Source organism: Falco rusticolus, chromosome 1 (assembly GCF_015220075.1).
Source record: "Falco rusticolus isolate bFalRus1 chromosome 1, bFalRus1.pri, whole genome shotgun sequence".
NCBI lineage: Eukaryota > Metazoa > Chordata > Aves > Falconiformes > Falconidae > Falco > Falco rusticolus.
Window position 1 is genome coordinate 18,331,389 of NC_051187.1, and position 12,766 is coordinate 18,344,154.

Sequence of the window (12,766 nt, forward strand, 5' to 3'; positions counted from 1 at the left end):
ATAAATAAGTGTTGCTGCTTCTCACGTGATTAAATGAGCCAAAGCACTTAACAAACTGAATGAGCTTCTGGAAGCGCATCCAGTGGAGGGGCCTATCCTGGAAGATGCCTCCGGATGCATTAAGCAATCTGAATGCCCAAATTGAAGAAAGAGAAATGTTAAAGATCCTCAAAAAACTTCTGTATTTAGTTCATTTTACATGGGTAGAGGTAACAAGCTGACACAAGTTAATTTATAGCTCAGTTGTATGCTGATTGCAAAGTACACATTTCCAGCCAGCAATCATTAGTACATCACTCTCCCATTGGTTCTCTTGGCATCTAAAAGAAATTTCTCCCTTCCTGACATTTTAAGAAAGTTCTAATACATTATACACTCTATGATTTTATAGCATTTTTAATATTTAAAGAAGGCTAGAATCTATAACCTCAACCTTTAACAAATGTACAGTAACGTGATAACAAATTTGCCTCGAACAGCTGCTATCTTGGTACCAACTGGCATGAAGAGGAGGGAAGTAATTGGCTTGTTTTCAGATAATTACCATAATTGTAGTGACACCATTTGGATCACATCTAACTGCGTTCCTGCTGCAAGTTGAGTAATTTAATAATTGGCAGAATTTAGACTGACAGTAAAGGTAAAGTCAGCGTATGGTGGGGAGATCATCAGGCACTTCCCTGTATTGCTGGTACAGGTTCTGCTGCTCTTGCTGTGAAGTTTAGCAAAATCTTTAGATTTTGCTGCTTTTCTTAAGCCCTGCAACTGGTTCACATCTTTGCCTTTTTTCTGATGCTTGACCTGATGAGACCACGTTCTGCACCTTTTGAACCTGTTGATTTAAGATAAATCACTTTGGTTCAGTCCTACCCAAATTGCTACTTTCTTTGTGCACTGAGTATTTTTAGCTGTCCTAGTTCTGCTGGGGGCTTGTCAGAGCTCTGCACTGAAAGTGGATTAAACTGCAGTCAGGTGCTTACAGGCAGCAGCCAAATGCCTTTCCCAGAGGTTGAACCCAGATCCTCTGGAGCAGGGCTCATTCCCCTGGCCGAGCCCTGCCAGGCTGCAGGGGCAGCAGGCAGCAGAGCGTGTTGGGCTCGGCATGATGCACTGGGGGGAACTTGTCCCTTTTGTGTCTTCTTGTGCTTGCTGCTTGGGACCAGCGTGAAGGGGATTCAGCATCTCCTGTGTCTCCAGTCCTGACAGCTGCCCAGCCAGAGTCCCAGCAGCAGGGGGGCTGCAAGGTAAGGCTAGGAGGTGGCTTAGGCTACCAGGGAAAGACAAGGTTTTATCAGATCAACTGGGCATTTTTGCCAGGGAGCTGCAGAATGGAGCAGAGCACTGAGCTGGTGCCTTGCAGGGTTGGTATGAATACTGAGAGCTTTCCTGCAGTGCCTGTCCATGGCCTTGCCCAACCTCCATTTCTGCTTTGCAGTGCAGAGGTGAAGACACCTGACAGCAATAATGACAGTGCCCAGGGAGAGGGCTCCGCTGGAGCTTTTCCAGATGAGACACTCTTAGGGTGCATTTGCTTATTTTGCTTCATGCCTTTGCTGCTCCCTGTGGCTCTTCTGATTTCCCTGAGCTGAACCCAGAGCCTCTGTTAGACAACACAGAGGTCAAGGAGGCTGCGCCAGACCTGCAAGGTGAGCAGAATTATTGCCCACTGGGGCAAAGCAGAGTCCTTCCCACCCATACCATTTACTGGCAGAGCTGTGCTCTGCCACGATTCAAGCTGAACCGGGCCCTCCACTCCACATGTATTTTTGGCAGGTCCCAGTGGGTGACTGCTGATGCACTAGCTGTAGGCCTGCAATGCAGCCCACGTCGGGGGTTGCCCAGCTCATTACACGCTGGGGGGGACTTCGGCACACAGCAGGCAAAGTGCTCTTCTCTGTAATAAACCTGTCTGCCAAGACGAGGTTGACGGCTTCATCCCAGCCTCTCATACCTGGGCACACACACAACACTGGGTGCAGGAGGGAAGGGAAGGCAGATTACTAAAAAGCAAATCCCCAGGCTCTGGGGGGTGGTCTCTGGTGCAGTGGTGGGAAGGAGTGGAAGAGTGCTGCACCAGGTCTGCAATGCTGGGGCTACATGCTTGGCAGTGGCTGGCTGATCCCCACACATCCCATGTCCCTGCCCCTCACACAGGAACTGCAGGGTAACTGTTTCCTCACAGCATTCCCTCCCTCTCTGTGATTTATTGCTGCCAGGAGGCTGTGCATGTGGAGGTGGCATAAATCTCACCCAAAAGAGAAAGAAGAAGGAAATTTGCATTTGCTCCCTCACTGGCATATTGAATGTAGCTTTCCAGTTCACTGCTGAAACCCTGAGCAGGTTCCAGGCAGAAGGCTGAGGCACTTCCCTCAGTATAAAACAGGGCCAGCACTGGGGGCTTCCATCCCTGCTGGAAGAGGCTCCCACAGCCAGCAAGGAGCAGCTCCCCCACTCAGCCCAATTATCCCTAGATTAATTTCAATCCACTCCTATTTATATTCCGTGGTATCAGCCTACATAATTCTGTAGTGTTTGCAGGCTTCAAGCATTTACTGTGCTCCCATCTACTGCCAACAACCACAAACCCTTTCAATAGCTTTTTCTCATTCAGACCTTCCAATCCTCCTAGTAATTTCTGCCATGTCTCACCCACCTCCCTCCAAGCTGCTTACCCTCCTCCTCCTGTGCAATGCTTCCAAAGCACTCCCTGGGCTGACAGTCAGTGTGCTGGAGTTAAAATCCTGCAAACTGCTGCTGGAGACTACAGAAAGCAATTAGGGAGACTGTAGTCAGACCGTGGTCATGCTGGGGCAATGGGTCTGGATGCCCTGTCACAAGCAGCCAGCCTGGACTAAGAGGCTTTCAAATGACGGAGAAAGCCTGGCAATTGCCTCTGAGATTGCATTAAACTGGAAGTCCATCAGTGTTTTCATATGTCAACAGTAAACCAGATACAAGGCAAACCAAGAAATGCAAGAGAGCAAGGAGAAAGCAAGGTGGATACAACACATTAATCAGAGACAAAAGTTGGAGGCAGTCTGCAAACCTCTGCTTCTGCATGGGCTGACAGCTGTAAATAGCATATTGAAGCAATCAAAGAAGTAAAGAATTAATTACAGTTCTGAGATCCAATCCCACTTCCAGCCACAAGCAGCATTTATTAAGATCTCACTGAGGCGGGAAAGATTGAACAGGGGACTCAGGGGACTACAAAGGGGAAAAAGAATTAATCAGTTTGTCTCAGGAGACTGCAGAAGTCAGATTAAATAAAAACAATAAAAACTGGAAGTGAAATGAAGGGGGGAACAAGGTGGTTGGAAGCCTGGACCCGTTTGAAGGAGAAACTCTGGAGTCACAGCTAGGAGCAGTCCCAGGGGCTCTGGTCCCCCACTACAGAAGCTGGGGAGCTTTCAGAAGAAACGCTCAAAATTTGTCGTGACTCCTTTAATAGGTTTAGAAATGTCACGTTTAGGCTTCTTGCTTCCTTTACCTGGCAGAAGGAGGCCAAACAAGGCTTCCCCAGCTCTCCCACCTCAGATTCTTGCTCCAGTGCATAAGAAAAGTGCTGGGATCCCCCGTGCCCCAGTGTCACTGGGACCCGAGAGCCATTCCCCAGCCTGCCAAAATTCCCTGGTAGCTGAGGAGGGGCAGGAAGGGAAGCTGAACCCAGTTGAATGAATAGATGTCCAAATCCCACATGTCCCAAAACCAGCACCCTAAAAGGAAATTTTTTGTCCCTGCCTGTTGTCAGCCCAGTGTTTTCAATCACAATAACATTCAATTATTTCCCTTCTAAAGTGTAATACATTTTCTTCCCTCTTTTGTGTCATTGCTTTTCTGCTTGTCCCTCTGGGAAAGGTCACTGGGCTTCCACATTCCTGCTGTGTAATGAGCTGTGACAAACGCTGCCGATGGTGACCAGCACTGGGGTCAAAGAGTTTTAGTGGGCGCTGAACACCATGGGAAGGGAGCCTGTCCCCAGCTTGTGAATGGGTGTCCTATTGCCAAGCTCCTTCCCCTCCATACAGCTCAGTGGCAGAAAATTCACAGAAGCCAGATTAGAGATTTTTGTCTTAATTTTCTCCCCTCAAAAATCCCAAGCCTGATACATAGCCATAAATAAAAACTTCTTATGTAACCAAAATAAACAGTGAGTGGGGGAACACGCTTTCTCCTGCTTAGTAAGTTTTCATCTTCAGGAAACAGGAAAGCATTCCTATTTTTCTGGCATATCCAGAAATAGGCTTTTTTGGGAAAGCTCTTATGGAAATGCAAAGTGCATGTTGCAGAAGAATGTTTCTTCAAACCCCAGGACCACTGATTCAGAAAAGAGACACCAAAGCCGTCCTTGTTATTGGCTGCAACAGAAACACTTTCTAATAAATTCAGGAACTTTCTAAATAGCAGCTTTATCATGTCACTCTCTTTTACATAAGTACGGATCTGTCTATTTTTTTAGCAAGCTGCCAGGTTGCTGGAAATCACTGATTATAGTACAGCACAGAAAACAGCAAAGCAGGGTGCAAGGAAAAGAGGCTATATTAACAGCTGTGTTGGGTAATAACCCTTAGGATATCAGAAAACTTCACAAGACAATGTTTTTCTCCCCGTGTTATGCCAAAGAACAGTCAAAAAAAAAAAAAGGTATGTTCTGCTTATTCTATAGTGGTATTTCCTAGCAAAACTACTAAATACTGTTTGGTATGTTAGCTGGAGTTCAATATGCACAAATGATGGTAGAGAGGGATGCTCACTATATTATAGCTAATGGTTTTTGAAACCTGGTGTTTAAAAGCCGTATGTGCATGTAATGCACCTCTACCATCCTAACTCCCTGATGCCTAGCAGTGGTACAGCAGTGACTAAGCCTGCTCACTCTGACCTGAGCACTAGCATCTGGCTGCGTGGTGTCAGCCCCTTCCCCTCAGGGTAGAACTGACCTTGGATTTAAGGTGAACAAACCACACCTGTAGACAAGACTTGGGGAAAAAAAAAAAAAAAAAAAAAAAAAAAAAGAAAGTAGTATGTTTCCCGAATGCATTATTTTTCAAACAGAAACCAGCCAAAGAAACTGGCTGAAGTATATTAAAGAAAGCGGCGCAGAAATATATTATTGAAAAGGATATTCGCATGACAGTACAGATAAGAGAGGAAGTTATTTCTGCTTTCTTTACTACTAGATTGGAGGTAGAACCTGAAAGCTGGAGGTGGAAGAGCCTCCCTGAACCACCTCTGCCTCCCAGGGTCCCACAAGGCACCAGTTTCAACCTTTGGGGTGTGCAGACCAAATTGCACCCATGTGCTTTTTTTGCAGTCAGTGCTACCCAGTGATACCTCACATGGACACTGAGATGACCATTAAATAACCAAGAAAAGACAAAATCCTCCTGTCATTTTCCAGTCAGGCTTTTCAAGCGTGGTGGTGAAAGACTCGATGCATCTCACTTTAATGCCTCTAGGTTTATTGATGGATCCCAAAATTAGATCAGCAGACCCTGGCAGGCTCAGTAGGCTAGCTAGGCTTGTTACTCAAATGAAATGCTAATTGCTGCTTCTGCAGTCTAAAAAAGTGCCTTTGGTCCTGCAGCAGCTTCAGTTAAGCAGTGTTAATTGCCAAAGCTAATTATGTTGCTGTTGCTCCTAGATACTGGTTCAGGTTAGGTCTATAAACAATAAAAACAGTAGCCAAACCACTGTAGCTTAGCCGATGTGACCTGTGCAAGGCTGCAGCTCTGTACGGTGCCGGCTGAAGGCACCTCTGGCTCTCGATGCTTTCTGTGCACAACAAGGCACAGGCCAGGTAGGTGCTTTGCAGGGAATAAGGGCTCTATCCCAAGCTGATGCTGCCCACTCTGCACAGAGCAGGACCAGGGAGGTGACAATTTCTAGACAAGAGGCCTCGCAGCAAATCTTCCTGCTAAAATTTTTAGGATTTCAGTTTTGAGAGAAAATTCTGAAAAAGAACTTGCCTTTCCTCAGTTCCATAGGTGCAGGTCTTATTCGTGTCTTTAAACGGCTATCCTAAAAGGGCCTGAAATTTCTTCTGTGTTGCAATTGGTGGAAAGCAAGAAGCAAACAGAAGATTTGGGGTTCCCATTCCCCATGGAAAAAAATCCCTCCAAACGCCTTTGTGGTTGTACCTCCTGTGTCTGTTTCATCGATGAAATCCCCAGCTGAAAAGGTGCAGTACACCAATTAAACCACCAGAATTTTCTAACATCTTTCTGAAAAACAAGCTTACTGTTAGAATAAAATATTTGCTGGTTAGAACAGCCTCGTATAATTGCTCCAAAGGGGTTACGCTTTGCCAGGCCCCTTGGGAAACCACCACTTAGGGCCTGGCTATGCTGCCATGCAAAAAACAGTGTGAATCTTCACCAGGACACTGGTGGCTTGGAGCTGACAGCCAAACAGGAGCAGCCTGGGAGAGTCACGAGGAAGGAAATTTCTCTTGAGCTTGGCCATGGTGCCTTACCGCTCTCTTCCCTGGAGGAGCAAAACAAAGACAGCGATGCTATAGGTTATTATTCGGGAGAGGATTTTACAGAATCTTGCTTAAGGAACATGTAGTAAAATAGATTTTATCTCGGATCCAATTAACTGCTGAGTTACGGGACTCAAGTGAAATAAAGGGCAGTGAATCTCTGAGACTCTATTTACATGATTTATTAGAATACGGCTGTCTGCAGGAGCGGGCGGCAGACGTTATGTTTAATTTATGAGGACACAAGGGGGAAAGGGCTCAGTTACCAAGCTGTTGGGGGGTTCCTACCCCAGCAGTGCAAAAATTCTCCTACAACAAAGGCACTAACAGCCCTCCTCACACCAGTATTGCTGGCTGTTTGTGGGACTAAATGGCATGTCAGCCACAGCTTGCCAACTGGGCTTGGCAGAACTGCCAATGGAAAAGCACCATTCATTCCCTCTGACTGGTTTCAAGGTTTATGCAGAGGGAAGAGCCAAAGCTCAGACATCCAGAGGGAAAAAACAGATGAATTCCCAGCCTTGCAGCTAAACTACCAGCAAGGGGCAATGCATGTAGTGGGAGCTTTTGCAAGCATGAAGAAGGTGAAACACGAGTCCTCTCATCTCTGTTTCTAAAACTTCCCATTTTAAGCATCTTCCAGGCCAGAAAAGGATATTTGAGCTGACAAGCTTGGAAGAACTCCATCATTTGATGTTTGTGTGTTTGTAGAGGAAGCACAGAAGGATTTTCAGTGACAGATGAAATCTGCAGTCCTTCCAACACACCAGTTAAAGTGATTTTGCCTCTTGAAAGCCAAACTATAAGGTTTCTATCAAAGAGATGTTTGATACCAGGAACCTAAGTATTGTGAGAAAAATAAAGTGTCCACAGTTTTCTCACATTGCAATCAGTATTTGTATAAAATGGGTGCTTTCCCTGTCTTGCACAGCAGTGCACAGTAGTCAGACCAGCTGCTGGGTTTTTTTTTTTTTTCTTTTTTTTTCAGAAGTGGCTGATGTACAATGGTAGGAAAATACAACCACAAATAATGCGACTGTCTATAACTGGCTGTTCTCAAGAAAAGTGTATGGGGTTTTGGTTTTTTTTTTGGGTTTTTTTGTTTAACACTTCAGTGCTGTTCTGAATAGCTGTTAAGAAGAGAGGCTCTGATGCCTTGTTGTATCACTATCACAAAATTGGTTGCTCCAGAGGGAATGAGCCTAATTAGGTTATTATTTATTGCTAAAGCAGCCTTAGATTTGGCAGATCCTCTCCTCAGCAAGATTGTGTTCAGTTCCAGCATATGTTGTTTGGATCCATAATTTGAACTTAAAAGCTAAAAGTACTTTTTTCTAATGGGTAGATGTAAGCTTTCTTCCAAATCTCTACAGGAGGTAGAAAGCTCTCCCGGTGGGGTTGCCTTTTTCTGTGAAGTGTTTCTCTAATGGGTTCAGTACGAAGCAGTACTGACACATAGCAGAAGGATCAGAAATCAGCCTTACAGTTGCAATTTAAAGCTTCTGTACCCATCCACCTTCTCAACTTCTCTGTTTATCTTATGAGATATCAGTGAGCAAATTAAGAAAACCAGGGATCTCTCTTGCTTGTTTCCAAAAGCAGACTTAAATAACACTTTTTAATGTTCATAAATACAGTTAAAATGTAATTTGCAGAGCAAGAGCCATCCATTAGAAATCAAGTTGCTACATTCAGTTTTCTACTGCCAGATAGAGAGCCTGGGATCCTGACAGATTGCCTGTAAAGTGAACTTCAAATGGGACCAAGTTTTAACATAGTCATTTGTGCATCTTGCTACCTAAGGTGCAGCCACACAAGTATCTCCAAGCTTTGGTATTCCTGAGCGACCACTAATGCAGCTCTCAGAGGCGCCTGAAACACGATGCAATAAGACAACTGAGCTGTGTGGGGAGCTCTAGGCAATTGCTCCCTCTGTCAAAGATGATGTGATCTCTCCAGTTTAGGCAGCACAAAAGAAATTGCAGAAAACATGGTTTTAAATGAAGGGCAAGAAGAATGTTAGATAAATGCATCAGTAGTAACTCTCTGCAGTTAAACTGCTGTGATGCTTTTCCAACATTTCATCCAGTTACTAGGTTTAAGACAATAAACCTTGCAGTTCATAACATGCATGCTCATTTTAATAAGGGGTCTGTCTTCCTCAGTAGTGCTTTGGCATAGACCATACCTACAACTCCACTGTGCTGACATAGTGCACATTTATTTTTTGCTTTTGAGAAGACAGCAGCACACACTGCTACTCCTAGAACAGAGCAGAGATGGGTGTAGTCTGCTCTTGCAGGAGTGGTAATGCTTGAGTTTCACTAGAAATCAGAAGATAATTCAGCCCCTCAGGGACATAGGGTTGTACTGAGTTAAAACCAGGTCTCCCGAGCCACAGACAATGCTAAGCCAATGACCACTCTTTATTAGAAAGGGTTATTTTTCTCATTTGCCTCATTCCAACTCACAATGGCAAGGGAGACGATGCCTGCAAATTCAGCTAAAAGCTTTCAACCATTTTCCCATGAGCACCAGTGCAATGGCTGTTGCACACAGGTGCCAAAAAAAGCATTATTTGAAATATAGAAGATTTTCAGGGGAGAGGACATGAAGTGATTTACTTGAATTCCTTCCTCAGCTCTCTTCCTTTTGCCAGCCTTTTCAGTAGTTGAAGTAGGCTCTGTTGGAGCCACATGGGATGCTAGTCTCCAAGCATGAATCCCTGGGGTGCAGGTAGAAGCACTGTTGCTGCAGAGTGAAGGCTCAGCAAGGAGCTCCCCTTCCATCCTACCCAACCAGTGCTGCCAGCAGGGAAGCATTAGGGGCAAAATGGTTTCTCTGTCTCCTTTCAATAGCTTGAATTGGACACAGAGCCCATTTTATCATATTACTTTAGGAGGGAGTGAACAGTCAACTTGGATCAAGTTCTGGAGAAGTCACTGCAACACTTCAGGGTTTCTCTTTTATCAAGTTATTAAAAGTTTAGCAACCAAGTAGTGACTGAACAAACAGCCACTAGCACTGTTATTATTATTATTTACTGTCCTCAAGCATCCAGTACCGCACGGTGCACAGCAGAGGGGAGGAACAGGCAGGCACTTGCTCCCAGAAACCTACAGCTTGGATTTAGTCACAGCAAAATAAAAGAGATATTCTACACCTTCCCCCCACCCCCAACAAAATCACCATGAGCTCTTAGTTTGATGACAGTGTCATTACTGATAGTAATTAAAACTGTAATAAAAGCCACAGGCAGTGTCTTTGCTAGGCACTGGAGTGCCACACACAAGGCAACAGAGAACCTGGCTCTGCCTCTCCCAGCAGTTTAAGCTACCATGCATTTTATACTGCAGCAGGTCTGGCTAGCACATACATGGGGTAGCTACCACAGCTCAGATGACAAATAGTACCACAAGCTGGGATGGTCTGATGACTTACAATCACTTAAACAGTCACATATGAATTTGATAACCAGCAATTGCTTGCCTCGGCATCTCTTCTCCCCCCCAGGCACTCACAGCTTGTTCCTGAGGTGCTCTACACCCTACAGTAAGCCACCTTGCAAAGCCTGTGGCTCTTATACTCCATCAAGCCCCGCCCCCTCCATGCCAACAAACTCATCTTTAAAAAGTGTGTCAGCTGCGAGGATGCAGATGGTCGCATTTGCATCAAACAACTTTTAAATTATCATTCAAATTAAATTAAATTGAAAATGCAATGAGCTGTTCCTGTAGATTGAGGCGCACAAAGACAAGTTAATGAAGGTCACATTTGTAACCAGTGAAGAACATTTAAACTGTATCATGCCTGGCATAGTATGCCATTAGAATAACATGCCTTTCTAAATAAGGATAAATTAGGATAAAGGCCTTGTGCAGGATTACTCCCCACTCCTAGCAAGGCTGGGCTTCGGGACCTTTGTAGTTCAGACAGGGAGTTGTGCTGGGTCCAGCAGAGCACTAGCAAAACTCGTTGGCCATGCAGCGTGAGGCCTCGGGCATCAGCCTGGGCCATGCAGGTCCTGCCTGCTCTCCCTGCCTGAATGCAAAGCCAGGCAAGTCTGTAAAGCTCTACATAACTCATCTGAGAGGCACTTCTTCAAACAAGGGAGCTGTAGTTTTGCAAACATGCAGTCTGCATGCCTGTGGTTGTAATTGACTCATTTACACGCACAAAACTGTGTACCTTTTGCCTTGCACTGTGTTTGCAGTCATCTTTGAAAAACTGCCCTATAATGGCTTTTGTGACATCTGTCATCTTCACAGCTCTGTGTTGTCACAACAATGTCATACAAATTAACTGTACCTATTTCCATGTGCTGAGATGAAAAATGTAACCAGTTTGGTTTGCAAATGGCAGAGTACAGGTTGCTCCTTGTGAGGCTTCCCATGGGCCAGCTGCTGCTCTGACACCAGGCAAGCCTCTGACAAAACACTGAGTGAGCACGGGAGCTGGGCACTTGACTGAGTGACCTGAGTCCAGGCAACCACAGAGCAATAACCTGAACAAGCCAACATGAAGCAGAAATTTGTAGTTACTGTTATTTCTCTCTCCTATGCATGATAGTGCACCTTATCTACAGCTGCTGCAGGCTACATCACATGCTTCATCCTGAGAAATGAACTATCATTTAGTATAGGGAAATAGCAAAAATACATACCAAATGCTCCTTAGCAACAAAGCTCTTGTTTTCACACATTCTGTGTTCCACACTCAGGTGTGAAGTCAGATGCTGAGAGATCAGAGAGACCTGTGAAATAGAAAGTAATAATTGGCAAGATTTTTGACATCTGGAGATAGTTTTTACATGTTTAAGAGCTGTTGGTTTGCTACACTAGTAGCCTCCTCTCTCACAGAAAAGAGCTAACACCTGCCATCAAAAGGGGACTAATGCACTTGCTTTAATTAGTCACCAATGCTTTAGTTGCTTGAAAGTGACTGTGTGCATCCAAAAATCTTAGAAAGCAAATGTTATAAAATCCACCCATCCACATTTCTGGCATATTCTAACAAAAGCAGTCAAGTCACAGCTGAATGCAGTGGTAATTCCTTGCAAGAATAATCACCAGGTTCAGTTACTGAGCTGAGGGCGCTGGATAAGTGGGTTAACCCCATCTGTGAAATGTGCTGCTGAGAGGCAGCAATGTGCCTTTGCTTGCTCTGAGAAAAGCATTGCTAAATGCTTAAAATTTTTCCTAAATGCTCATAACGGTTGTAAATCTGAGGAAAGCCCTTTTGATCCCAGTGGATGATGGTCTAATTTGTATCAGCACAACTGAGAACAAAGTCTGGACCTGAGTGTTCTACTCAAAGCAAGCTTTTGTGTGATGGCATCTGAGAAATTGGAACAACTGGAATTAAACTATTTTACATAATCCACTCATAAGATACAGCTCATAAATAATAGTAGGAAAACAAAATGTCAAGCCAAACTGATTAAAAAACAAGCTTGAAAGCTGCCTTACAAATGAGAGGCACAATAGTAGCTCAGCAGTGAATGGTGATTTACTCTCTGGCTTGTAAACCAATTTATTTATCAATAGTTGAAGTTAAAAGATTATGCAAAAATAACAAAGTCAAGGACATGTGACTAGGAAGAATGTATTACCACTGTTGCCTATCTGGATTCAACAAAGGAATTTTAGGCTTTGTCTTTTTGATAACTGCAGAAAAACTCCTAATCTAAAACCACAGTCTCCCTCTGGGCATGGGAGAAGACTGCTAGCCTCAGGTTTTGCAGCAACTTTCACTAGCTCTGGGAACTTGCGTTAAATGGCCCTGATCAAGCTGGACTTGGACTTCATGGAGCTCACTGATGCCTTTTGCCACTATTGACTGCTATGGTATGTGACAAGCTGATGGCACAGACACAGCTCAGTTACCATCCCCTGAAAACTCAATGGCTTTTCAGAAGAGGTGTAGACTTTGAGCCTTGCCATTGAGTTCTCTTGCACAGCATCAAAGCATTGCAAATGGAAGCCTCTGCACTGTCAGTTCACGTTCTCCTAGGAATTGCTATGGGAAAGAAATTTTTCGTCTTCAGATGTTCCATTAGAAACTGCTGATGCAGAATCCATCAAATCCATTAAAAGACCATTAAGCCTATAAGGCTGCTGTTTGTTTTCCTGTGTTGTCTGAAGAATTTAGAAGGCCACAAGCTATATGTTGCCTGTGGCAGATCATCCTGTGCTGGCTGGCTTTGTCTTCTGGCTGCAATATCCTATATGCAATATGGATATGCGGGTTTGAAAGATGAGAGGACACAAGGCAATTTTAATA

At 44.5% G+C, this 12,766-nt stretch overlaps 2 protein-coding genes across 2 annotated transcripts in view; both read left to right on the top strand.

Annotated features, from left to right (window-relative positions):
* The window catches only part of LOC119140989 (transmembrane protein 211-like), a 63,905-nt gene that overhangs the window by 25,364 nt on the left and 25,775 nt on the right, over positions 1–12,766 (top strand). The window lies entirely within an intron of this gene.
* Positions 1,018–12,766, top strand: part of ASPA (aspartoacylase) — a 56,831-nt gene continuing 45,082 nt past the window's right edge. The window contains exon 1 of the mRNA XM_037372612.1: positions 1,018–1,244. The gene's annotated coding sequence lies outside the window, so the exon portion shown is untranslated. The remainder of the gene's footprint in view (positions 1,245–12,766) is intronic.